General features: G+C 40.9%; 1 long non-coding RNA gene across 3 annotated transcripts; it reads right to left on the reverse strand.

Annotated features, from left to right (window-relative positions):
* Positions 1-19642: 19642 nt before the first annotated feature.
* On the reverse strand, positions 19643-24422 carry LOC143268773 (uncharacterized). 3 transcript variants are annotated; one of them, XR_013044901.1, is made up of 3 exons: positions 23885-24422; positions 21225-21307; positions 19643-19979 (listed from the first exon to the last, which is right to left on the reverse strand). It is a non-coding gene; the product is annotated as an uncharacterized LOC143268773 (long non-coding RNA). The 3 variants fall into 3 exon arrangements; XR_013044903.1 differs by having other exon boundaries at positions 21711-24422; XR_013044902.1 differs by lacking the exon at positions 23885-24422 and adding an exon at positions 23611-23875.
* Positions 24423-26102: the final 1680 nt, after the last annotated feature.

Below are 26102 nucleotides of genomic sequence, written 5' to 3' on the forward strand. Positions count from 1 at the left end.
TATCTGTAAACATTTGAGTCACCTAACTTATTCCTCCATTTCCCAATTCCATCCCTACCCCACAACCTTCTGATTATATTTGGTTTTTCCTGTAACAAGCCAATGCTTGACTGCATTGGTCATTCATGTTTCTCCTTGACAATGAACAATTGTGCTGCTAGAGACCTGAGACTCCTGGGGCTTAATTGTCACAATTTAGCCTTCATTGATTTGCCGAGTCCGATAAGAAGTAGTGTTTGGATGTGCCAGGAAGTGGGCAGGAAGGAGATTCATTGAAGCGGCGACTCTTTCGGCTCTCAGCTGCTTTCCCTGGCAATGCTTTGGTTGCTTACACAAGCTTTTGAAGACAGATTTCCTCCCCTCTTGGCTTCAAAATTTTCCCATGATCTGCTGATCCAACTGGTTAACAAAGTTAGGAAATCTCCTCTTTTCTGTCACTCCTTCTCATGCTGTTTGCAGGATTTGTGGGTTCACCTCTATCTACTTCCAGATCGTCGGTTCCCATGCACCCGTGTGGGAGCTGGCTGCATCTGAATCACACATCACCTTTGGCAGAACTCACTGGAGTCGTGACCGGGAGTCCGTTCAATACATTCCCTGGCTAATTCTGACACGTAGTCCCATTTCAGATCATTATCTAGACCAGTAGCTCTTAAACCTGGCTACAACATTTAAGCATCCTTAAATATCAGTGCTCAGGCTTTTCCCAGTCTCAAAACATATACATTTTCCCCCTTGGAAATGAAGAAGAATGAGAGAGCTCGTTCATACAACATACCGGACGATGAATTAATTGTATATGAAGGACTTGGAATGTGATTCTCTAGGGGTGGTGCCACTCCAGCAGCAACAACAGGATCTGGGGACTCATTAGAAATGTAGATCCTTAGCTCCTACCCACCTCACCCATCATCATCTGAAGTGGAGAAGGGAGCAGTAGTAACCTATGGCCTAACAACCCCTTTAGATGACCAGGGTCTGGTCTGTTGGACTATGCTGTTTCCAGATGTCCTACTCTATGTCCACTCTGTCCTCTATTTCTGCCTTGTCACCTCTCCCTCAGGCTCAAGTGGAAACCAGGGTGTTTCTGAGCCCTGGACATGAGGTTTACTATTTTGCTCCTGCTTCGCTTTTGGTTGGTAAAAGTCCAGGAGAAGAAGAATTATGTGCTCAAATGCATCGTTAACCCTGCTTTGCTCACACAGTTGGAAGTCAACATGTGTCTGCAGAGTTATCCCTAATTCTTTCCTGTTAGTCTATCAATCTGTCATATACTCTTTATTCAGTCTGGACAACAAATAGACCTACAACTATCACCACTTGTTTTAAAAGGCTGATGCTCACCAGGGTTTGTCCAATACCATTTTATTGAAATATTCAGTTAGTTCGGTGTCAGAAGCCCCATGCGGATGAATGACTAGAAGGTATCAAGAAAGAGTTCTAAGGTGATGGATGTTTTATTTCTTGAGGTAGATGCTGGTTTCATATGTTCTGTTTGTGAGAATTCACGGAGGGAAACACTCATTATGTTTGCATTTTTCCCACCTGTGTGTTTGACATGAATAAAGAGTTACACAAAGCCTTCTCCCTTTCAATTTTCTAATACCACCTTTGAGCTCCGGTAATACTCCAGGGGCGAGACTGATTGCTTCGTTGTTTTGTTATGTCATTTTTATCCTTATAAAATTGTGAAGTTTCATTTTTATCCTTATAAAACTGCCATCATCTCACCCATGAGGAAACTTAGTTATAGAGACTAAGGAGCTTCCTTAGTTCACACAAGTAGTGCTAAAGTCCAGTGTTTGTGTGACCAAGGGCGACGGTCTTTTGAATGCCCCAATATGGTGGCCCTCTAAAGAGAAATCGTTAACTATCATTTATTAATAAAAATTGGTAAGGATGTCACGGTGTTCATCACGAACCATCAAAAGAAAATCATCAAACGTCCATTTACATTTTCATATCTATCATTTTATCTTCCATGGTCACTCTGCTAGTGAGGAAAGCTGATCAATGCTGTAGGACAGGTTTAACATGTTTAACCACCAGTGGTTTGTTTTGAAGTTGACAGAGGGCTGACCAAATGGCTTGGTGAGCAAAGGCACTTTTGGCCAAGTCTAACGACTGAATTCAAACCCCAGGTCCCACGTGGTGGAAGGAAATACCCACCTCCCTGGATATTGTCCTCTGACACCCACATATGCACGGCGATATGAACACACACATAAAATGAACAGGTTTTTTAGTGTAGTACACACCAGAAGGGTGACAGGAAGAGCATTTGGGAACTATTTACCAATTGCAACAAAAGTCTCTCTCATAGTCTAGATGTTGCTGAAGCATGCAGAACATCAGCCTTGGGAGTGAACTGACTCAAATAGAATGTCCTGGCGTGCCGGCACACTTTCAGTGATGGCAGAGCAACCATTGCCCAAGGAAGGACCCCAACGGAAGTCCTTTGCTTTGCAGTCAGGCCTCTTTTTTGTTTTGTTTTTGGTTTGGTTTGGTTTTTCAAGACAGGGTTTCTCTGTGCAGTTTTGGTGCCTGTCCTGGATCTCGCTCTGTAGCCCAGGCTGATGTGGAACTCACAGAGATCTGCCTGCCTCTGCCTCCTGAGTGCTGGGATTAAAGGTGTGCACCACCACCGCCCGGCTGCAGTAGGCCTCTTAACCATAGCATGTGGTTTGTTGAGAATCCACAGGTTTGATTTGCTGTTTCTGAAGCCTCTTAACGTTCTTGAAGCTCCATTGTCTCTTTGGTCGGAGCACAGGTGCACACTCAGCTATTAATCAGAGCCCGGAGGCTTTTTTCTGGCAACTGTGGAAATAAGCCTGTTCACTGGGAGTGTAAGAAAACAAAAGAAGAAAAACAAATGCCCAGAAGACAGCCATAAACTACACTCAGGAAAAGTCCCCTGTCCCCAAGGCAAACTAACTAACTTTATGCATTTGGTACTGCTGTGGCATATTGTTTTAATAGCATGTGTGTATATACACACACACACACATACACACACACACACACACACACACACACATATATATATATATATATATTAGCAAAAATTATTGGCATGGAACATATATTCACTTATATTCACATATATTCTTGTCCTGCATTCAGTTGAGAGAGTAAGCAAAATGTAAGGAGAAAACAAACCCCATGCCTGACTTACAAGAACACCTTTATGAAGTGTGTGAGCTACATGTCACCAAGAAATGGGAAAATGTCCAGTAAAATGAAAGCCAGCAATCTCAGAAACCTGTAGAAATGAGGTTCTATTTTACGTTTCCTACTTAGATCTCATTTGAAGGACTGTTTTACTTACAATTAGTACACAATTAGGAAGTGAGTTATTAAATGACCTAGGCTATCCTGATGTTTGCAAACAATGAAACTCCGGGATTCTGGAGGACAATGAGTCTTTTAATGATAATGCATCTCTCTTATGTGCTCTTTGCTGACAGACAGCTGGGAGACTTAGATACTTAAGGGCCCCAGGGCCCCAGTGTGGGTTTTGTCTGAGGAAGATACCAATTAGCAGGTTTGTCTTCTCAAAGAACAAAGATGGCCCCGAGGGGGGCAGGGAAGGGGGCAACACAGAAGCATCTTTGAACCCTGACAATCTTTACTGCTAATCTTTCAAAGTCACCAAAGAATCTGGCCGCTCCTTCGGCATTTCTTTATCCCCATTGTTCAGTCAAAAAGTACATATTTTCTCTTATTGTGAAAGTGACAGGAAAGAAAGCAAACTTACCACGCGAATAAAAGAAAGTGACCCCTTTGAGCTACATAAAATGGCCCTTTCATCGCTCCCCAAATTTGCCTTAGGTCACATATGATCTCTAAGAGACAAGCTTCTGAGGATGTTGCCATGGTCTTAATGGGTGTTTCCAGGATGGTGTAATCACCAGCTTGTTGATATAGCATGGCTGCCTCTTAGAGCCTTGGAAGGAGAGAAGAGTAACTGAAGTCCAGTCACCATCTAAATTACAGCTTTATTGTTTTGTTTTTGTTTTTTTTTTTTAATTTGTTTTTTTTTATTCAAATAACTTTATTCAACTTATTTGGGGCATTTGTTGTATGGAAAATGCTAAATTAAACATTTGCAATTCTACTGTGAAGAAGACAGTGGAACTGGCCACTCTGGTGGTGCCAGTCCAGAGAGCCAGGTGGCTAAGGCCGTGAAGAGCGTTGGGCAAGTAAAGGCTGTTTTCCAGAAAGTGCTAGGGTGCCTCGAGGCAGGTAACTTCTCTCCCACATGAAAAAATTTCCATTGTTTTTAGCAGTCGAAATCTGTGTATTCTGTACTTACAAAATATCCAATGTTAAACTATCTCTTTGACTACACAGTACATTTGATGACTTCATAGTGACTGGTACAGAGGATTAGAAGGAAATTCTCTTTTGCTAGGACAGTTGTGAAGTCATTATTACTTATAAAACTATTTATAAAGTAGCACACTGTAGGCAGATTTTTCTGTCCCACCAGCCAATTCCCAAATAATCACACAGAAACTTAATCTATTATAAATGCTCTGCTGACAGCTTAGGCTTGTTCATAACTAGCTCTTATAACTTAAATTAACCCATTTCTATTCATCTATGTGCTGTCCTGAGGCTCTTTACCTCATCTATGTACTTCCCATCCTGCTTGCTCTACACTTGTCTCCTCTTCTTCTGCCCTTCTTCCCAGCATTCTCTCTGCCAGTGATCCTGCCTAGACATCAGTCAGTTGGCTTTTTATTAACCCAATCACAGTGACATATATTCACACAGTATAAGGGAATATTCCACAGCACACCCTAGTCTTCCAGCCTGAACTCTACAATCAGCTTGTTTAAAACCCAAACTCTGTGTTGTTAAATCTTGTCTCTCAGTTCTTTCAGAAAGGACTCATATATATTCATGCATCTATGAATGTATATTTAGATTGTGAGGATTAAATAAATTAATGCATTCAGTAATATGTGGCACATAACCTTAGTAACATTATGTCTCAATACTGTGGATTATATCTCAATACTGCGGAACTTCTTGTTACTTTGTTTAGGTTTGAAAACCAGTAAGTGAAGTTTAGACACACTCACACTGCTCTTGAAAGCCCTTAGGAAGTAACTTTATTAAAGACCCATAGCTCATCTCTGTGACTAGCATTTGCTTTCCCTTACAGCAGTGGAAGACACTGATGTTTCTCTTGACTGAATCCTGGGGAGCAAAGTGTTTCACAACCACTGGCCTTCAGTGAGAGGCCCTCAGGAATGGAGATTGGGAGAGTCAACTAGAGAAAAGGGGACAGGATCCTTCTCTGCCTCAAGGTGATTTGTGGAGGTTGCAAGTACTGAAACCTAACCTAAATGATGGTTGCATTCCTCTTTTTTTTCAACAACTCTTCCCTCTGTCTTTCTTTGTTGAGACAGGATCATTGAATTCACACAATTAAATGTGAAGTGATCACTCTTTACTAATATCTTGAGGAACAATTCTTAATTATCATTTGGGAAAGAGAAGTGAAATTAAGTGAAATTCATTAAGTAGAATGGTGCTTCTCTCCTGGGGTAAGTAGAATTATTTATTACCCCTGTGTCATTTGGAATGATAGTAATATTAAAATTCCTGTACTTCTCTGAAAGTAACCAGGATTGGATTGCTCTCATTGCCTCTCAGACTGACAGTGTGATCTCAAACCCTCATCATGGTGCATTCAGATTACCACAGCCTCATGATGGGTCTCTCAGCCTCTACTTCCGATTTGCCTACTCATTACTACACTAAGCATTTCCAGTTCTATCAGTTTTGATTCCTATATCTTGGATGTTCTTGTCCACACATATTTGAGATGGTTGCCTTCCCAGTAAGCTGTACAGGGTTGACACTGCAGTGTTTCCTTCTGCCTCTATTAATTTCTACTACTCTAAAGCACACTGTCTTAATCTAGCTGGGCTCGTGTGCCAAAATACCATCAACCAAATATTTTTTAAAAAACAGAAGTTTCCTACAGTTCAGAAGGCTAAGTCCAAGATCACAGTGCTAACAGATGTGAAGTCTGGTGAGGGCTCATTTCCTCATGAATGATGCATTCTAGCTGTGTCCTCACATGTTGGGTGCCATGAATGATGGTTCTGTGTCCTCACGTGTTGGGTGCTCCAGGCAGTCCTCTGTCTTTTCGCTTTATTTTTGAAGAGCGTCAGTGTTGTTCATGAGACTCCACCATGGGCAAGTCACATGCAAAAATCCCAACCTCTAAATGCTTTCACATTGAAAACAGGTTTCAAGACATGAATTTGGGGGGGACACAAGCATTAAGAGCATAGTATATACTTATCTGATATTGCTGTTTCTCAAATTATAATGGGGGCTACATCCTAATAAACCATAAGTTAAAAATATCAAAGAGAAAAATGCACTTATTATACCAAATCTACTGATGATCGTTGCTTGGTCTAACATTCTTTAGACGTCAGAAAATATTCACATTAGTCTACATTTGGGTAAAACCACCAGTCACAAAGCCTGTTCTATGATTGCTTACTTAATGTAATGTGATTTATTGAATGCTTGTGCCTAAAGAATGGGATATCACATCCACACTGGAACACTGGCCATCTCATGGCTACTTAATTGACTAGAGGCTGAACCACTGCGGTTCTAGGTATCTCCCAGGAGAGCATTTTCCTACACACAACTATCCCCAGAAAAGAATCAAAATCCAAAGCATTAATCCAAATTAATTTCTAAGAATATGTACTATTTTCATGCTATCATGTTAAAAAATAAAAAAGCCATATTATCAAAAATTAAGCTCTTTCTGTATTAATAGTCATTTCAGCATGACCACTTTCAACTTATCTGTGTTGCTGAGTTTGGCACAAACTTTTTATACAGAGCCTAGATAAGTCATTTTAAAAATTAACTCTAACATTCTCAAGTTTTTTATTGCTAAATTTAGATCATTTAAACCTAATGTAATTACTAATATTTTATAACACCATATTATCATTTGCTTCCCGTCACACTTTTTAAGTTACACAATTCCTAGGAGGCTTACTTTCAAAATTATTATTTCTCTGCTCAGATTTTGCTATTATTTCATATTTCAAAACAAATTAGTTTTTTGAGTCATTTTTATGTTGGTTGCTTTAAAACTCTGGTCAGACAGTTCCAGCATTTGATTCATTTTTGAAACTATCAATTTTTTTTCAAGTAAATTATTTTATCATATGAAAATTACAATTTTCATAGTTCTTGGTATGGTGGGTTATTTTTTACTATGTTCTGAATATTTGGTATTATGTTGGGGTAAGACTCAGTTCCATTAATGTTTTCCCTTCAGCATGTAGTTAACCTGTTTAGTGTCAGCACGCAGACCCTGGTCCACTTCCAGAGGTGGTCATTTCAGAGGAAATATGTTTACCAAGGATTTTCTCTGGCTTGGTTTATATTGTGCTATGGTGATATTTTATTTGTACTGAAATGTGATTTTAATTGTATGTTAATAAATAAAATTGCCTGGGGGTCAGAGCTATTAGAGCCATAACAAAGACTGGGCAGTGGTAGTGCACGCCTTTAATCCCAGCACATGGTAGGCAGAGCTAGGTAGATCTTTGTGTGTTCAAGGATACAGCCAGCATTGGAGACACATGCCTTTAATCTCAATACCATAGAAGACCTGGAGGGCTATACAACAGACAGTGATGAGGCAGTCATTTGATTGGGTTTACAACCAATGAGAAGGCAGAACAGAAAGTCTATATAAAGACAAACAAACAGGAAGTAGGTCTCTTTTTCAGAGAGGTCTCTTGGCTAGCTGCAGCAGATGGGTAAGGCTCTTAGCTCTGATCTCTTGGCTTTCTTCTTTGCATTGGTTCTGTGTTTCTTATTTAGTAAGATGGTTGGTTACATCTACATTGTGCCATAGGGGCTCCCACTGGTGTTCAACTTGAAGCAAAAGTCACACAGGCTATTCTGCCTAGTACCTCTAAGCAAGAAAGAAGTATGCAAAGCAGAGATGAAGATTCTTCCTAGTCCTGTGCTTATGTTGATGGCATCTTCACTAGGGATGAGAAGGAGCACACTCCCTGGGCTGGGGCCATTTCCAGCAACATGATCCTTCTTGTGACATCTTCAGACCTGTGATGTCTCTGGATGTCTGAGGGAACAAAAGGAGTTTCCATGCTGCAACTAATTATTGTGACATTGTCTCTCTTGCTGCTTCTCCTAGGACTCAGGAGTCTCTGGGTCGGGGAGGGGGATCCCCAGGCTTGATGAGGAAGGAGAATACCTTATTTGTTGCTGAAGGTGTCCCCACATTAAGCTGCTGTACCAACTATTCCCTCTTCTGAGAACTTTTCCCAAATATATAGCTTCACAAATTCTTGGCTTTCTTCATTTCTTTGCTTATATATCATCTCCTTAGTGTAGTCCCATCTACTTGGTTGCCCATCACATAGGAATGAGATTTAAGAAAAGGAAGCCCAATTGCTTGGTTTACTTTGATAAAGAAGAATTATGTCTCCCAATGGCAACAAAGACAGACCATTGTATTACTCTTACATCAAGTTCCGGAGAAAGTAGTTTCCAGGATTACAGAACGTAAGAAGCCTGGCTTTCATCTGTAGACAGAAGATCATTCCAGTGAGACTGTTGATTGGCAAGTGCACAGTTAAGGTGGCTTTTGGAATGCATTCCTTCATGACTAACTAATTGGAGAAGGCAGAAGCTGATGCCAATTGGTTGGCTTACAAAAAGTGTTCATTGAAGTGAATTATCTTGATTCATCGAAAGTGTTTTGTTCCCAGACCTACACCAGAGAACAGCCAATATTTTCTCAGCAATATAAAAGACCTTTTCTCAGCCCTGACTTTCAATTCTCCTTTATCCTGTTATACCCCTTTATTGTAATTATTACCCTTGAATGGAACACATGTTTACTTAGTATGCTTAGAATTTACTGTCTATCTTTCTGTGCTAAATATAAATTTCATGAGACAGGCATTATTTATCACTTAGTTGCTTGTGTCTTGATTTTCAAGAACAGTGCCTGCTCACAGGGAGTCCATGACAAATACATGAGAAATGACTGCTTGAATATTGCTCTCTCGAGCAGGAACAGAATAAGCTGGTTACTTTTCCTTCTGTACTTTTCTCTTCCTTGAATGTGTGTCCTATCAGTAAATGTGTCTTTTACTCTGCTCTCTTAGTATTACATGAAGGTGTTTGGTTCAACGTTTTTAATTTTCATGGCTATATGTTTTTTAAAATCCGAATTTGTCTTTCGAGAGTAAGTCTGTAGTTTCACTGATTTTGGAATACCATGGCAAAAGGCAAGGCATCACTTCCTATTTTTATTGTTGAAGGGATTTCAGCTAATAATGAGCAGGAGGAGTCATTGTCAGTTTCTTAGCATAAGTTATGCCATCAATAACAAATAACCTCAAACTAAAAGACAAAGAGCAAGCATTTGACCCTGCCAATAGAATAGAAATGCAGGTACTTTGCAGGCATCATTTGGGTTAGGGTGCAGCTGTCATGAATTTGGCTGCTGCGGAGAGCAGCCATGGACTCAGTGTTAAGCCAAGGAATTTCTTCAGCTGTTGGTGTGTAGCAAGCTCTTCTAAATGTTTGTTGTTGTCTTTGTTACAATCAAAAGAATTCTTAAAAGAGTGGAGGAGAAAGGAAGAGAATGAGGAATTGAGGCGAACAGCCTTCTAGGGAAGGGGGAGGATGGGAACATTAGCGTAGCATCCAGAGCCATAGCTGAGCTTCCCTTTCTCTCTCTCCAGCCCCCTTTCTCCAGCCACACAGTCATGTGGTCCTTCAGTTAATCACGGATTTAATGTAAGTCTTCCACGCTAGCCCGGATGCTTCAGGACATGAAGAGCCCTGTCCAATTCCTTTCTGCTCTTTCCTCAACACTGGCAATGTGTTTAACACAGGAAAGGACTTGATAAATAATTAATGTGTGGATTGGTTTTATGAATGAATAAATAAACCCAAGAAAACTGGGCTCTTTTTAGAATATTCCCTCAGCAGAGGGGCTCTCTATCCTTGTTTTCTTTATGGATTTATTTCTATACTAAGAATTCCTTCTACTTCTATGCCCAAGGCTGAAAAGCTTTTATGGGAAATTCCCTAATAGCAGCTGCCTTGATCAGAACCAATTAGACCATGGACACATCTCCTGTCTTCTGTCTTACTAATATTAATGGAAAACAAAAGAAATGAAAAAAAATCCCAGCATGATCGTTTTATCTTATGTGAACTTACAGTTGACCAAGCAAATGTAACACATCTGCTATTTTCTCAGAAAAAGCAATGACTTTAGGTCTCTGGTGTTGGGGCCTTTTTTTTTTTTTTTTTTAAACTTGTTTCCACTCATTCGTTTTGAGATCTGAGGGAAAGAACACTTTCTTTTGGTCCCTGAGGTAATTGTCATCTAAGAGGACTGAGAGCTGCTCCACTCAGTTCTTGGTTTGTAAGAGGCAGAGAGACCTGTGAAGGAGCCTTCTAGCTTCAGAATGTTTGGTCATACTAGAAAAACTGCCAGCAGCTGTCCCAGCATGTAAACTGCTGCTATTTTGTCCAAATAGTCTTTTCTGATGCACAAGTTGTTTAACATAACATCTTTAAAACTTGATTCAGGGGTCGGGAAGATGGCTTAGTGGATAACACTCTTACTGCACAAGTATAAAGACCAGATTAAGACCACTAGCACTGACACAAGAGTCAGGCATGCATCTGTAACCCTGGCAACAGGCAAGTAGATGTGGGCAGATTCTGGGGCCTTAATGGCCAGCCAGTCCAGCTGAAAGAGTGAGTTCCAGGTTCAGTGGGAGACCCTGTCTCAAACCATAAGGTGGGGAGTAACAGAAGAAGACAATATTGACATCTGGTCTCCATAAGTGTGTGCACCTGTATACATGGGCATATGTATCCACACATATGTGTACAACACACTGAGTCCACAAATACCCACACACCACACTAATACACAAAAGAGGAAACAAAAACTTGGGTTCAAACAACTTCTGCAACAGCAACAGCATTGAATGGGTATTGTGAACACTTGGTTGAAATTATTTAAAGCCTGTAGATACAATACAATAGTATTGATCAAATATCAGAAAATAGGAAAAATATTGTAGTATATTCTATCCAATTCTGGGTAAATGTAAAAATAGTAAATGGATGAAATTAAGAAAGAGGATAGAGAAATTGAGGGCAGAAATGGAGACACAACTTTTATGAAAGGAAAAAGAATAATGTAAACTATTATGAAAAGAGGGGAAAAGGAAAAGACTTTTTAAATCCAATTTTTTAAACAAAGCAATGACGTTTTATTTTTATCTTGTATCACAACATCATAACAGCCCCTTTTGCTACTCAAAACCCTAATTTTATTATTCTTTGTAACACTTCTTACCTGTGGGGTGTTATTGATTAGCTTATTTTCAGTTACTCCACTAAATTTTGAAGATCACCACTGAAGAGATCTCACATTGGGTAGATCACATTTTGATCTGAGGTTTTCTCATTAGGATGTCCAAACGTCTAGACAGCTATTGCTGAATCTCTTTGCTAGTTTCTTTTTTTTTTTGTTGCTGTGATAAAATACCCTGTCAAAAAAACAGTTCAGGGAAGAACTTACCCAAGGCGTAAAATTCCAGTTACCATCTCTCAGCACAGGGAATTCAAGGCAGGAACTTTGAATAGCCAGTCACATCACATCCATGGCCAAGACCTCTGTGAGAAGCAGAGGCCACAGCCATGTGCGTGCTTCTCATTGACCCCAGGTGACTTTGTTCCTTCACACTTTCTGACTGTCACTCCCTTCGTGATTTCTGGTGCTATCCCAATTTCCTTTCTTCAGAATAGAGTCTATTCTTTGTTGTCCCGACTCTTGTCATTCATGGATTCACATGGGGGTATCTTTTTATTTATTTGTTATTATTATTTTTACGGAAAATAGATATTTTTCATATAATACATTCAAGTTACGGTTTCCCCTCCCCCAGCCCCTCTCAGATCCACCTCATCTCCCCACCCACCCGAGTCCACACCCTTTCTTGCTCTCTTTCACTAGAAAACAATCATATAAAAACAAAATAAAAACAACAAGCAGGAAGAGGACAAACAAACAAACAGAGCCAAAGTAAAAATGCAAGAAACAGACACAAAATCAGAAGCCATAAGATAAAAACAAAACACCTGCGCTGTGTGTGCATGAGAGAGGGCTGCGGGGAAGCCCAAACAAAGCACTATAAGTTAAAAAATAAAAATAATAATAATAATAATAACACTGAAAGTGCTATTGAGTTCCTTTTGTGCTGGCAATCACAAAAGGTAGCATGGGGCTACCCTTAAGAGTTGTTTTCTTTCTTTCTTTCTTTCTTTCTTTCTTTCTTTCTTTCTTTCTTTCTTTCTTTCTTTTTTTTTTTTTTAACCTAGTAAGACTCCCTTGGAGAAAACTAATTTTCCCTCTGTGAGTGGTCATCAATCATGATCGGTTCTAGGTTAAGGATGGAAGCTTGTGTCCACTTCCTCTCATAGTGCGGGGTCTCCATCTGGGTTAAAGCTGTGCAGGCTCCGTGCATGCCATCACAGTCTCCATGAGTTCATGTGCCCCTCAGTCCTGTTGGGTCTAGAAAGCCTCGTTTCCTTGGTGTATTCCATCCCACTGTGGTGGCTTGGATGAAAATGACTCCCATAGGTCAATGGGGAGTGGCTCTATTAGGATTCGTGGCCTTACAGGAGCAGGTGTGGCCGAGTTGGGGGAAGCTTGTCACTGGGGGGAGGCTTTGAGATTTCAGAAGCCTTGACCAGGCCCAGTGTAACTTTCTCTTCCTGCTGCCTCAGGATCTGGAAGTAGAACTCTCAACTCCTTCTCCAACACCATGTCTGCCTGCCTGGTGCCATGTCCCACCATGATGATAATGGATAACATCTCTGAACTGTACACTACCCAATTAAATGTTTTCTTTTATAAATGTTGCCCGGGTCATGCTGTCTCTACACAGCCACATAAACCCTAACTAAGACAGAAGTTGGCACCAGGAACTGGTGATAGGCCTGCCCATGGGTTTTGTTTGGAGGAATACGGGCTTTGGTAGTTTGGATTATAAAAGCCGCTGAATGCTTTAAGTGGGCTTTAATAGGCCATACTAGTAGGAGCATGAAAGGCAGTGTTGCTGAGGGTGATTTGAACTGTGGAGCAGAAGGGGCTGGCTCAAAGGTTTCACTGGAGAAGAATATTAGTAGGAGGCCTAGAGACCATCCTTGTGATATTTTGGCAAAGAATGAAACTGCTTTCTGCTGTTTCTGAAAAGATCCGTCTGAGGCTAAATTGAAGAGTTATGATTAACAGCTTTGGTAGAGGAGATTTCCAGACAGCTTAGTATTGACTGTGTTGCTTGGTTATTAGTGGATTTATGCAGATTTATCCTGAAAAGGAGCAAGTTGAGCAAGGAAAAATACAAAATGTACAGCTTGAGGACAAAAGGAGCATTAGGAAGTGTAAACAAATGAAAGAAATACCTGATGCTAAGTGGAATAAACAGAGTAGTGACCTCAGAGAAAGCCCCCACCCAGCTAAGCTTCAAATTTGTGCAAATGAATTAAAGAACATCTCATGGCCTGGTGTAGTAGTACATACCTTTAATCTAGCACTCAGAGGTCAGAGCCTGGTGGATCCCTAAGTTCAAGGCCAACCTAGTCTACAAAGTGAGTTGCAGGACAGCAAAGCATGGGCAGTGAAGAAAAGCATCAAAAATAGAAAGCTGGTGAAGATGTAACTGAATTAGGGGACCATGTTCCAGGCCCAGCAAGGCAGAACTTGGCAGCTTCGGCCATGTGGATCTGGCTTTAGAGTCAAGGATACGAGACAGGGGTTATGGAATCCCCTTACATGGCTAAGGAAAGCCACTGAAGTTAGGGATGTATCCAGGGTGTCCCTGCATAGAGGCTTAGGACTTTGTGTGAAATTGTGAAGGTAAAGCCTGGATTACCTTGGAGACCCAAAAATGCTGGTGGTGGTGGAACCGTGGGATACTACTGTGGGCCACAAGGATATATTACAGAGATTCAGCTGTATATTCAAGCTGTATTTTGACTAGCCAAGGGTCTGTCCAAAGGCAAGCCATTTATCATGGAATATTTGATGTTATACAGTTTTTAGTATTTCAGCTGTCTTCTGCTATGAAATTCCTGTATGCCCAAATACTTCCAAACCACTTGGCAAACAGCTAAGCTTCTCAGACACTGTTCCACTAGTTCCACTAGGTACTAACTCCCCCACTGAGCCTAGGAGACTAAAGGCCACTAGATGCATAACTTTGTTTATTGTGCAAATCAAGTTCAGATCTTCCACAGATTTCTTAGAATAAAGAGGTTTTCTCTCACCAGGTGTATAGCTAGAGTTTTCCTGCCTTGCCCATAGTCAGGACAAATCTTTGTCATCCGCCAGTCCCACAGCCGCTCAGACCCAACCAAGTAAACACAGAGACTTATATTGCTTACAAACTGTATGGCCATGGCAGGCTTCTTGTTAACTGTTCTTACAGCTTAAATTAATCCATTTCCATAAATCTATACCCTGCTACGTGGCTCGTCCTGGCTGCGGCTGGCAGTGACTCCTTCTGCCTTCCTGTTCTTTCTTTTCTCCTCTCTGTTAGTTCCACCTGTACTTCCTGCCTAGCCACTGGCCAATCAGTGTTTTATTTATTGACCAGTCAGAGCAACACATTTACCATACAGAACATCCCACAGCACCAGGTGCTTCAAGCTGTGATGCAGACTGACTAGCTATCAGTGTACTCCTCTCCTGCCCTGTCAGAAAACTGGTAGCAGAGAAAAGAGTGGCAGTTTTATTTCTAGTGACTTATAGATTTCTTTACCCTATCACCTGGAAGTTTATAGCTTGAGCACATTTATGATAGACTCATAACGTTTTCACCTAACCACAGTAAGGATATATTCCTAGCACATAAATTCCTTCTCTGATTTATTCCAGCTCCTATCTAACTCTGCCTTTATTCGCTTCCCCTTTTTTGGGTTGCCAATGAAGATGCCAGAAAGATTCTGGTGGGGACCTTGCAATTCTTATGTTGTATTGTAAACATGAAGGTGTTGACAGAATGATGGTGGCAGATGAATAAAGGAGGTGGATTAAAGAGCTCCGTGTATCCAGATTCATTGCCATGCCACTGGTAGCATCCCTTCTGGGCACCCTGGGATAGTATAATATTAAGGCTGGTCCTATAATATTATATGAAAGGATATCTGCCAAGGAGAGCTGCTAATAGGGAGTGGAACCAGCCCAAGGGAAAAAAGTATATTATAGTCAACAAAGCTGAAAGGAGTTGGAGATCTGAAGAGCATTTTTCACGTAAGACATGGAGATGCAGAGTTTGGAGTTTGCCCAGATGGTTTTCAGTCTTGCTTTGGTCTAGTATTTCCTTATTATGTTCCTTTTTCCTCCCATTTGGAATGGTCATGTATACCCTGTGTCATTATATGTGAAAAGTATGTGATCTATGTTTTTATTCTGATTTTATAGGTAATTACAATTAAGCGACTTTGGACTTTTAAACATAATTGAGGCTATGACAGACTATGGGGACTTTTGAAGTTGGACTGAATACATTTCTGCATTATGATATGGCTACAAGTCTATGAGAGCCAGGGAGAAGAATATGGTATGTTGAATGAAAGTACCCCCCCCCAGGGAGGGTCACTAATAGGATGTGTGGCCTTTTGGAGGAAGTGTGTCATTGGGGGTGGGCTTTGAGGTTTCAGATGCTCAGTCCAGGCCCAGTGTCACTTTCTCTTCCTGCTGCCTGAGGATCTGGGTGTAGAACTCTACGGTACTTCTCCAGCACCATGTCTGCCTATCTGCTGCCATGCTTCCCACCTTGATGATAATGGATGGACTAAACCTCTGAACTGTAAACCATCCCAATTTAAATGGTTTCCTTTATAAGAGTTGTATGTTCATGGCTTCTCTTCACAACAACAACAACAACAACAACAACAACAAAAAAGCCCAAGACATTTATTGGCTCTTAAATTCTTTCTACCTTCTCTTGTACAGAGTTGCCTGAACTCCAAGGGAGGAGATTGATGGAAACATCCCATTTACTGACAGCACAGGTAAAACTGGGTGTTCCAAGGTCTCTCACTTTCTGTAGTTTATCTAGTTGCGAATCTCTGTTTTGTTCCCACTTATAGCAGGACAAAGATTCTCTGATGATGGCTGAGCAAGACACTGACCTGTGAGTATAACAGAACGTTATTAGGAGTCATTTTATTGCTATGGTCCTTCATCAGAACAACAGTATTCGGTTTTCCCCTGGGTCCCTGGGCTGTCTAGTCCCAAGTTCTTGGCCGACGGAGCAGTGTGAAGCATGGGTCCATCTTGCGGAGTGAGCCTTAAATCCAGTCAGATAGTGGTTGTTTGCTCCCATTTATGCCACTGGGGGGGGGGGGGGGAGGTAGGGGCTTCTAGCCTTCCTTAACCCAGAAGTCATGTCTTTGCTTCTGCATTCTGTTGCCTTGATATCAAGAAAGAGACTTGCTGCTCATGAACAGACTCTCCAATGTGATGTTTTACTGGTCAAAATTCCATTCAGTGTGTTATTATATAATCTCTTACAGCCTTGAAGACTTGTGAAGGTCTTACGCAGGCAACCACAGCTCCTGAGAGTTCACCAGTCCAGGAGTTCCATCATGCTCAGAAGACACTGTTTCACTCCAGTGCTTCCCAAACTCTGTCTCTTATCACCTTTCTGCTCCCTCTTCTGGAAGGCCCCTGACCTTGGGAGTGGAGTGGGGTGGTATAAATGTCCCATTTGTAGCTGAGCACTCAAAGGATACGTGATCTCTGCAGCTTGACCAGTTGTGAGTTTCTAGTTAACTAGTATCCAGTGTACACACACACACACAAAACTTCTCTGATGAGTTCTGAAAGCTGCACTAGTCTCTGAGTAAAGAGATATGAATTTATATAACAGCTTGATACTATGTCCATTTAGCAGAATAACCATGTTAGGTTCTCTCCTGGGGACTGGGAATTCCTCAACCATGGGTTTTGGGGAATAACTACAGTCCCCAGCATGTGTTTCCTCCTGTGGAGTGAGCCTCAAATCCAATCAGAAAGCAGTTGATTACTTCCATAACATGCATACCATTGTTTCTCCCACTGGCATAACTTGCCATGCCTGTCAGTTTATAGCCCATGGTGTTCACAAGAAGGTAAGATGTCCATAGTTCCCCCAACACCCCCAAGCCTACATAGTATCTTCTAGTGCCATAAAGCAGGCCGGCAGGAAGGAAGCTTTCTGGTCAGTGTCAACCTGACTTCTCCATGTCCCATGACCAGTATGTGTGCTATGTCAACAGCAATAAGGTCTTGTTATCAAGTCGGGGTGGGCAATGGAGAGCAATGGCAATAGCTTTTATTGCTTTGGGGCCTCTGGGATAGCACTGATCAACAACGCCAGAGGAGTTATCCCGCACCTGCACTGTGCTGCTCAATTTCCAATAAGCTTTCACAATCAGAGCTCACTCCTCTGTGAATCAACTGAGTGGTCCAAGTGAAAGATTTGAGACTTTTCATTTTAAACTGTCTCCCTAGGCAATGTGGTTAGCACAGAGGTCTTGCCAATTTCTATGTATTGGTTGCAAATGAATCAGAAACATGTGGGCTATATGTATTCATATGTCAAAATAGGGGAAAGGTACTTGGTAAATATAGTAAATGCCAATGTTTAAATGTTTTAAAAATAGTCTGTGGTGTTTTCATAAAACAAAACATTTCTATTCTGTCAGCATTCAAATTTCAATGTATTTATATAATGCTTATTTAGCCTTAAGCTCAAGTTAACAGGAAGGATCATCTTGCAGATAACCACCTTTTTTGCTAACTCATGAACACAGACTTGGCTGGTCTATCACTCCAAGTCCCATACCTTCAAAACTCACTCTTTAATGAAAGTTATTTTTCTAAATTATAGGAATTCCACAAGCGCAAATGACACAAAATTCAATATATATCCATTTCCACACCTTCACATTAGTTCAGAGATTTTTTAATCAATGAAAATCATGTATAGAATTATGCACATAGTCTCAAAAGTATGTTTCTCACAAAGTTAATAATGCTGAAATATCAATCAAAATTTAGTTGAGTGAACACTATGTATAAAGAGGATTAATATTTTACATGATACATATCAGACTCAAATTTCTGTCTTAAATTTTTAATTTACATTCTTTTTATATCTTTTCCTGACAATTTCTTGAACAATAGTACATTGTTCTAAATTATAAAGGATTTTAATCTATATAATACACACTTCTTTTATTTTAAAAATTACATACATGTGTACAATGTGTCTTGGCCATATTCACCACAACTTGATTCCCTCTTTCTAATGCCCCTGTCTCCAAACCCATCTCCCTCCCAAATTCATGTCCTCCTTTTTAAAACAACTTACGTAGTCCAGTTCTTTCTACCCATATGTGAAAGGGTGTGCAGTCATGTGGTGGTATTGTGTTTCCCAAAATATCGTGCACTCTAATAAACTTATCTTCGGTCAGAGAACAGAAGAGCCACAATATTAAACATAGAGGTTAGACAGTGGTAGCACATGCCTTTAATCCTAGCATTCCAGAGGCAGAGATCGCCTGGATCTCTGTGAGTTCAAGGCCACACTAAAAACAGCCAAGCATGGTGACTCATGCCTTTAATCCCAGGAAGTAATGGCAAGAGACAGAAAGGTATTTAAGGTGTGAGGATGAGGAACTATAGCCTGGTTAAGCTTTCAGGCTTTCGAGAAGCAGTTCACCTTCTGAGATCCATTTGGATGAAGACTCAGAGGCTTCCAGTCTGAGGAAACAAAATCAGCTGAGGAACTGCCGAGGTGAGGAAGCTGTGGCTGGTTCTGCTTCTCTGATCTTCCAGCATTCACCTCAATAACTGGCTCTTCTAAGATTCGTACTACACAGTCATCTACTGGGACACCTTCCAAAGAAAGGTGATTCTCTCTCATTTCCCATCCACAGAGTAATAACAGCCAAGTTTTGGTTAATATGTATGTTTACAAAATTAAATGGATGCAAAACAATTTAGAGACGTTGAATATTTAATTATCTGACAAAGACACTTAAGAAAGTAAAGGACAGATCCATCTAATGCAGATATAGGCTTTTAAATGAGTATGATAAAAATGGCATGGAATCAGTATAAAGTCTTATGAACTACAGAGCTCAGGATTAGTTTTTTAATTTGCAGCTGCTATTCAGCAGTTCTTCAGAATGTCCCAAAACTGCTAACCTAGACTTGACGGAGTATCAAAGAATAGCTAAAATGCAGAGATTCTATTGGCTACAGCCTTCTGCTTTTCCAGATACCCATGAAATCACCCTGGAACAATGTGCACAATGGCTGCTTCACACCTAGGCTCAAATCACCTTTCTTTCCTTCATTCTTTTTTGTATTTTGACTCTTACAACTGACATTTACTTCAATATATGTTTGGGCCAACCTCTGAGGCATCAGTGAAGTTCTATCTTAGAGAGGTTATTTTTAAAGAAGGCGTATAACATCAAAACCATTGCACATGACTCTACAGGTCTAATTCACATGGGCATGACAGTCAGCCGAAGTCAGGTCAGCTTATATTTTTGTTGTACCATCTCTAGTAAAAATAAAGTTCAAAATGAAGAAAAATTTTACAGGTGGTGTTATCATTGTTTTATTAGATACAATAAAAATAATTCATCCAAAAAACCGGTCAGTTCAGGAAAGTAAATGTCAACACAAGCCGGTCAGTACGCCATGAAGAAGAGGACTGGTAGAACTTCAAACATCACAGAAATCTTCTGGAGCTTCTGCCTTGAGTAAGGCCACTTAGTCATGTTGAGCAAGCCTCCAGGTAACACTAATGCTGTTGGTCCCCAGACGACCCCATTAAGTAGCTCTTCTGTTGACGTATGTAGAAGAATCATCCAATTATTCCTAAGTCTTAATGCCCTGCTGTTGAAGACTAAAGCGACAATATTAATGACTAAAATTACAACCCCCAAGCCCCAGAACCCAGCAGTAGGCATCTTCTAACCAATATTTTCATTCTTTGATTGTTATTGAGTGAACGAGTGCTGTCTGTTCTGTGTTTTCAAACAAGTATTATTTTCTTGTTCACACAAACAACAAGCCACATCAAGAGTTTTCTTCGGAAACAGAAGCCCATGTAATAGAGATACACAGTGGAGTGGTTTATAAGTGTCAGTGATTGTAACTGACAAAGAAGGAAAAGAAAGAAGCCTGGAAAGCATGGAAGACTTAGGAGAAGCTCACATAAAGGAGATTTATATGTATATTCAATAGGTGATAATTCTTATGATTATGCTCAGCAATGAAGCCACAATAAAATTCAGCAAAACCAGTATTCTGGTTGACTTGCTAAGGCAGCCACACAGGATAACAGAGGAGAAGACAAAAGCAGTATGTATTGATCAAGCATGCTAGTGGAAGCTGCGGGTGACCTGTCCGTTCAGGCAGAAGAGTTTAGTCACCCTTAAAGCTCCCAAACTACTCTTTCAGACCTATTGTAAATTCCGAGTCAGCTAGAATCCCCGACTACTACAGGATTTTGCTGACTCAAATTTTTTTTAAAAAAATGTAATTCTAACCACTTTAATAAAAACTTTTAAACTGGAAACATCCCAATAGATTGAAAAAGAATAACAACAGAAAGACTCAAGAAACAACAAAAATAAAAGAATAGAAGGCTTGATGTAGAACAGATATTAAATGCATCATGTCATATGAACTCTAGCAAAGAAAATTCATTTTGACAGTTCACAAAGTTAGATTGATTAGAGAAGTTCTGGAACATAGCCAAGGTCCTTGAAAATCATGGGAAATAATTTCAAAGGAAAAGGGAAACTGGGATATATTTCCCCTCTGTATTGAAAAATATTATAGTATGACAACAGACCAGAGTTTCTGGATAGCTGCCATGTAGTTCATGGAAGACAAAACAGCACACAATACACGTGATTCAAACAAAGACTTGATCAGCTAAATGTCCCATTGGCAATGTCAAGCAATTGGAATTACCCAAGAAATATCAATACAAAGTCATTTCTCAGTTTGCCCTTTCCTTTTGTGTATAAATGAGTGGTGAATTGTCTTTGTAACATCTCACCAATAAGCCCACCCTTACCTCCTCTCTTCCTTCCCTGCCATAGACGTTAGGGACTAAAACAAAACAGATGACTTCTGTGACTCACGTGGATGCTCATGGCCCTAAAAACAGTAAGATGAATTACTGCATAGAAATACATTTGCTTAGTCCTGATTTAGTGACTAAAGAGCTATTTTATCATGAGTTGTCTCAAGTTTTAGGAGCTGGTCATGCAAGCAGTTTCTCCAAATATACTTCAGAAGCCCCTCTAGAGTTGTGACTCGGTGAGGTTGAGATGAGGTCCCTTGGCCTGCACATAATCTGTGCCTCGGGTATCCCTCACGTAGCTGGCTCCCAGGCAACACTGGGGGAATCGCCATTCTACCTGTACCACCCTCCTCTCCCCTCTGCGCCTGGGGAAGGCCAAGTCTCTAGTGTAAGCATGCAAGGAGTGAACACAGGGGACTGTCTTTCTTGACCTCTACCTCTCCCTTTCTGGCTTTAGTACACAAGAATTAGCCTTACCCTTCTGTCCATGGCAGATGTTGAAAACAAAGAATTTCCCTCCCTTTATATAGATCTCCATGTTTTACGGATACTAATTTGTTGTATTTTATTTCAGTGTTCCTTGCTGGCTGTTCATAGTTTATTATCTATTTGATGCTAAATCAATAGTTAGAGGCATCAGGAGACTTCACAAAACAGCTGGATAACGAACAGTCACATGCTTTTAACTTGCTCTTTGGTATTAGTCATCACACAGAGAGGGGTGGGGGGCAGGCTATGCCCTGCAGGCAGACAGATTCTCCCTCATGGCTCCCCCTTCCAGGTCACAGTGGTCAGGCCACAAGAAGTCTGGGAGATTCAAGTTTCCTAAGGACTCCAATTCTGGTCATGAATGGAATCATGAACTTTCTTAAAAGAAGCTTTCTCATCAGTATAACCAGGAGCAGCCTTGAACAGACTCAGGTGGTAGGGAAGGTTGGCATTCCCAGAATACATAGAACCCGTGCAAGAGAGGTCACTGCAAGTAGAACACCAGCAGTGCCAGTAATGTCGTAGGAAGCCAGGAGCACTGGAGAGGTGGCTAGGCATGGTCTTGCCAGAGACGGAGGAGTGTAGCCTGGTATCCAATCATGGTTTTTACAGATGAGTGTAGCCTGGTATCCAGTCATGGTTATTACAGAACACGAGGTCACTGAAGCTGCTTGAAGAAGAGACAGTATGAAGTCAGCCTGGGACCAATAGCTGCACTTGTACATGAGGACGAATACTAACTTGTACAGTACAGAGGTAGTTCCCTGTGTTCCCCTGGGGTTACATTCCTAGACTCTCAATAGCTATGTGAAAGCATAGGTTGTATATATTTTATCTGACTGCTTCGTCCTATATTTACATATCCATGATATAATATAATTTATAAATTAAGTGTAGTGAGTAATTAACAATATTTAAAAGAATAGAAAAACTTAAACACATGCTGTGATAAAAGTTATGTGGATATTGACTCCCCATCCCCACCTCATAAAAATGCCTTATAGGTTAACTCACTATTCTTCTCATGATACAAAATGATACAAGAAACACTTGAAAAACTTCTCTTTGTTATATCCAAATTGTCAGCTCCACTCCTCTTGAACTTTGGAGAGATTATTAGGTAAATTAAGGATTATTCAAATACATCACTACAAACCACAGAAACAGGTGACCCAATGAGCAAGACATAACATAAAGAGATGTGATTGGGTGTCAGGTTAACAAGGAATGGACTTGTGATGGTTAATCTGTGTTGCCAAGTTAATTGCATCTAAAGATGACTTAGAGACACAGCTCTGGACAAGTCTATGAAGACAGCTCCAACAAGGGTTAACTGAAAGGAGCCGCCCCTCCCTCCAGTGGGCAGGACCTTCCAGAAGCTGCAGCCTCGACATAAGGGGTCAGAAGGGAAAGCAGTCCTGTTTACTTTCCTTTGCTTCTTGCTGGTGAGCGGGCAACCGAGCACCCAACCGAGCACCCATCTCTGCCGCTGCCGCCGTTCTTTACTGACACGACACTCCAGGTTCTTAGCTTCTATTGGGAATGGAAGAGGAATGAATCTGAAGGAATCTTTAGGGTCCCATATTGGGACTGCTGAAGCATCCAGCTTCAAGGACTTAGCAGCTACTGGGTTCTTAGCCTGTTTAGTAGGCTGTTGGACTACTCATGACCTATCAGCTGTAAGCCATTCATGTGTGTATGTGTCTGTCTGTCTGCCTCTCTCTCTGTGTGTACACATTTTTCAGTTCTGTTTCTCTAGAAATCCATGCCTAGTCCATGATCATGTTAATTGCAATCATGTGTACAACAAGCTTTCTGATGTTTCCAATATGGAGGGAGAAGCTTGCCTTTCTGAGACCATGATTTGTAAGATTGCGAAGCATGCTACCTGCTATGTGCTGGCAATTGTTCACCTGCCCTTACTGGGAATTTTAGCAGGACAGTTTCCCATGGCATCCACTGAAGAGATTTTTCCCTCTCAGGAGACCAGCTTCTAGTCCAGGGAAATTGTTTGCAATCAAAGGATTTCTGTCTTCTGAATTGTTTTCAGATAGTAAAACTTGGCATCTCCTTAGTCAGCTGAGTAACTCTTAAGAGAGAAGGCTCCAGTTAACTTGACAAGCCTCTTTCTGGTCAGTTACATGACTTTTCGGGTATCTCACCTCTTCCTCTGCAAAGGAAGTGCCTGCAGAAATCTGGGGCAGCTTTTTTTTTTTTTTTTCTGAAGTACTTGGCAAATGGCTTTGTTCTCATCATCAGCTGTGGTTGGAAGAAGGCTGAAGTGGATGACAACCACGGGGGATTGTTACACAATGTTTTTCTCCACTGGGGGACCCCACAGGTCTTATCAACTTGGTTCAAGTACACCACGACAGTGCCAGTCATCACATCTCCAATGTCCTTTGTTTCATCTTTCTCCGTTGGCTTTCTCCATCCCGAAAGTCGTCAGAAAGGCAGTGAACTTTGGCCAGGCTTTGCAGGACTTTCTTGGCTCCTGGGAATTCTGTATCTAATAGATGAAAGGAAACCACTGATTCCCCATGACAGTTCAACTGCTGCATCAAAAGGTTCCTTCCTCAAAGGCATGTGGAGGGGGTAAAGCCAACTCCTTACCTATAATTACAAGCTGTTGATTAGTCTGAAGTTACTCCCTTTCATCATTTCCGGTCTACCCACAGCTCCCGGGAGACAATAGTGGGTTTTGTCGGTGTGTCTCTCCTGGGTGGAACAGGTGATGGGGACCTACAAACTGTGCTCTGCGCATTTCGATACCCATCATACAGCTTAATCTGGCTGAAGCAAGTGCAAACGGTCACAGAAAAAAGTAATCAAATTATCAGTTAGCCTAATGATAATTATGAAAGCTATCCAGACATCATTTTGTCTATCTGCTGTCGTGAATATCTAATGCTTCCTTCAACCGGAGAAAACGCCGAGATGAAAAAGGGACGAGAAGCCGGGGTGGAGCCCAGCCCCAGCCCTTGGTTTTCTTTTGTGGGTGAGCAATTGTTTTAAAGTTCAGATGCAACATCCAATGGCTCATTTGTCACCACAAATTACCCCTCAGATAGTTTACTGCAAGTGCCAACTTTCCTGGGTACCTTCTGGGTTTTACAAGTTGCTCCATCAAACAATGATTATTATTCTTCGAGAAATTACCCAGAGTAGCTTGTTCCATGACAGACATGTGGTTTGAGTTTTGTTGTAAACGCAGAACAAAGGGCCCGAGCGTGTTTCTTTTCATTATCCAAGCCCTGCATCTTTGCGAAGACATCAGATAGTTCGTTATTCAAATGAGAAGGTTTTCTTGCCTTTCATTTTCTGTTTTATTTCTGTATATCCATGACATTTCAGCAAGCAAGCTGCTTCCTCTGGAAGCACCATCTGCTCTGCCTTTCAACTGTGAAACCGTATGAGAAAACGAGCCCCTGCCCCCTTACAGAAATAGACACGGGGTGAGGGGAATGATGCTGTCAGTTATATACACACGCACACATATATGTAAGTGTGTGTATATGCGTGTACGTAGGCATGTGAATTTATTCATAATTGCATGTGAATATATATACACAAGTATTTATTTATGTGTATGTATAAGTATGTGTGCTTTTTCTTATTTTTTTAAAAAAATATTCCAGCAGAAATGTACAATCAAGGAATATGGTCTCAACAGAACAACTAAGCAAAACTTGCCAACTAAACAGTTTTTATGTCTTAAATCCTTTCTCCCTGCAACACTCCTTGAACATGGAAATTTGGGCTATTGGTATATTCCTGCCATCTATAATAATAGTATCTGATGCATAGTGTTGAGTTTAATAGTTACTGAGCAGAATGGTAAGACCATTGGTGCCCCCCCCCCCCAAGTAAATTTTGTGTGGTGAGTATGTAGCAGTCATAAATTACTCTCATTTCTGGACATCCCTATTATTACTCCTACCCTGAGAGATCTTCTTTTGCTCTATATTAACAAGTGTATGCTAGGATTAAGTTCTGCTTATTCGATGACAAAGCATGATTGACATCATCTCCTATGAGTTGTTAGGGCAGCCCTCAAGGTTTACTTATTTAAATAATCACCACAGTGTACAGTCTGGACTATGTCATCGGGGTAGTAGATAGCACAAGAGCTAGTCCCCATTTACTAGAAAAGGCAATGTAGGACTATAACCAAGGCTTGAAACTATCTAAGCTAAACCTAGCTTCTCCGAATTCAGTTTCTTGGCCAAGTGGACTTACCTAGAGACCAATCAACTTTCACTCAACACTCACTCCTTGGTGTCTGACTATGAGATTTTTGAGTGAGATGTTTTTTATCTCGGAGAGCTAAGATTCTAACTAAGGGCATATGATTTATTAGTAGTACATATTGAATCTGAG

The sequence above is a fragment of the Peromyscus maniculatus genome, chromosome 15, assembly GCF_049852395.1.
Source record: "Peromyscus maniculatus bairdii isolate BWxNUB_F1_BW_parent chromosome 15, HU_Pman_BW_mat_3.1, whole genome shotgun sequence".
Taxonomy (NCBI): domain Eukaryota; kingdom Metazoa; phylum Chordata; class Mammalia; order Rodentia; family Cricetidae; genus Peromyscus; species Peromyscus maniculatus.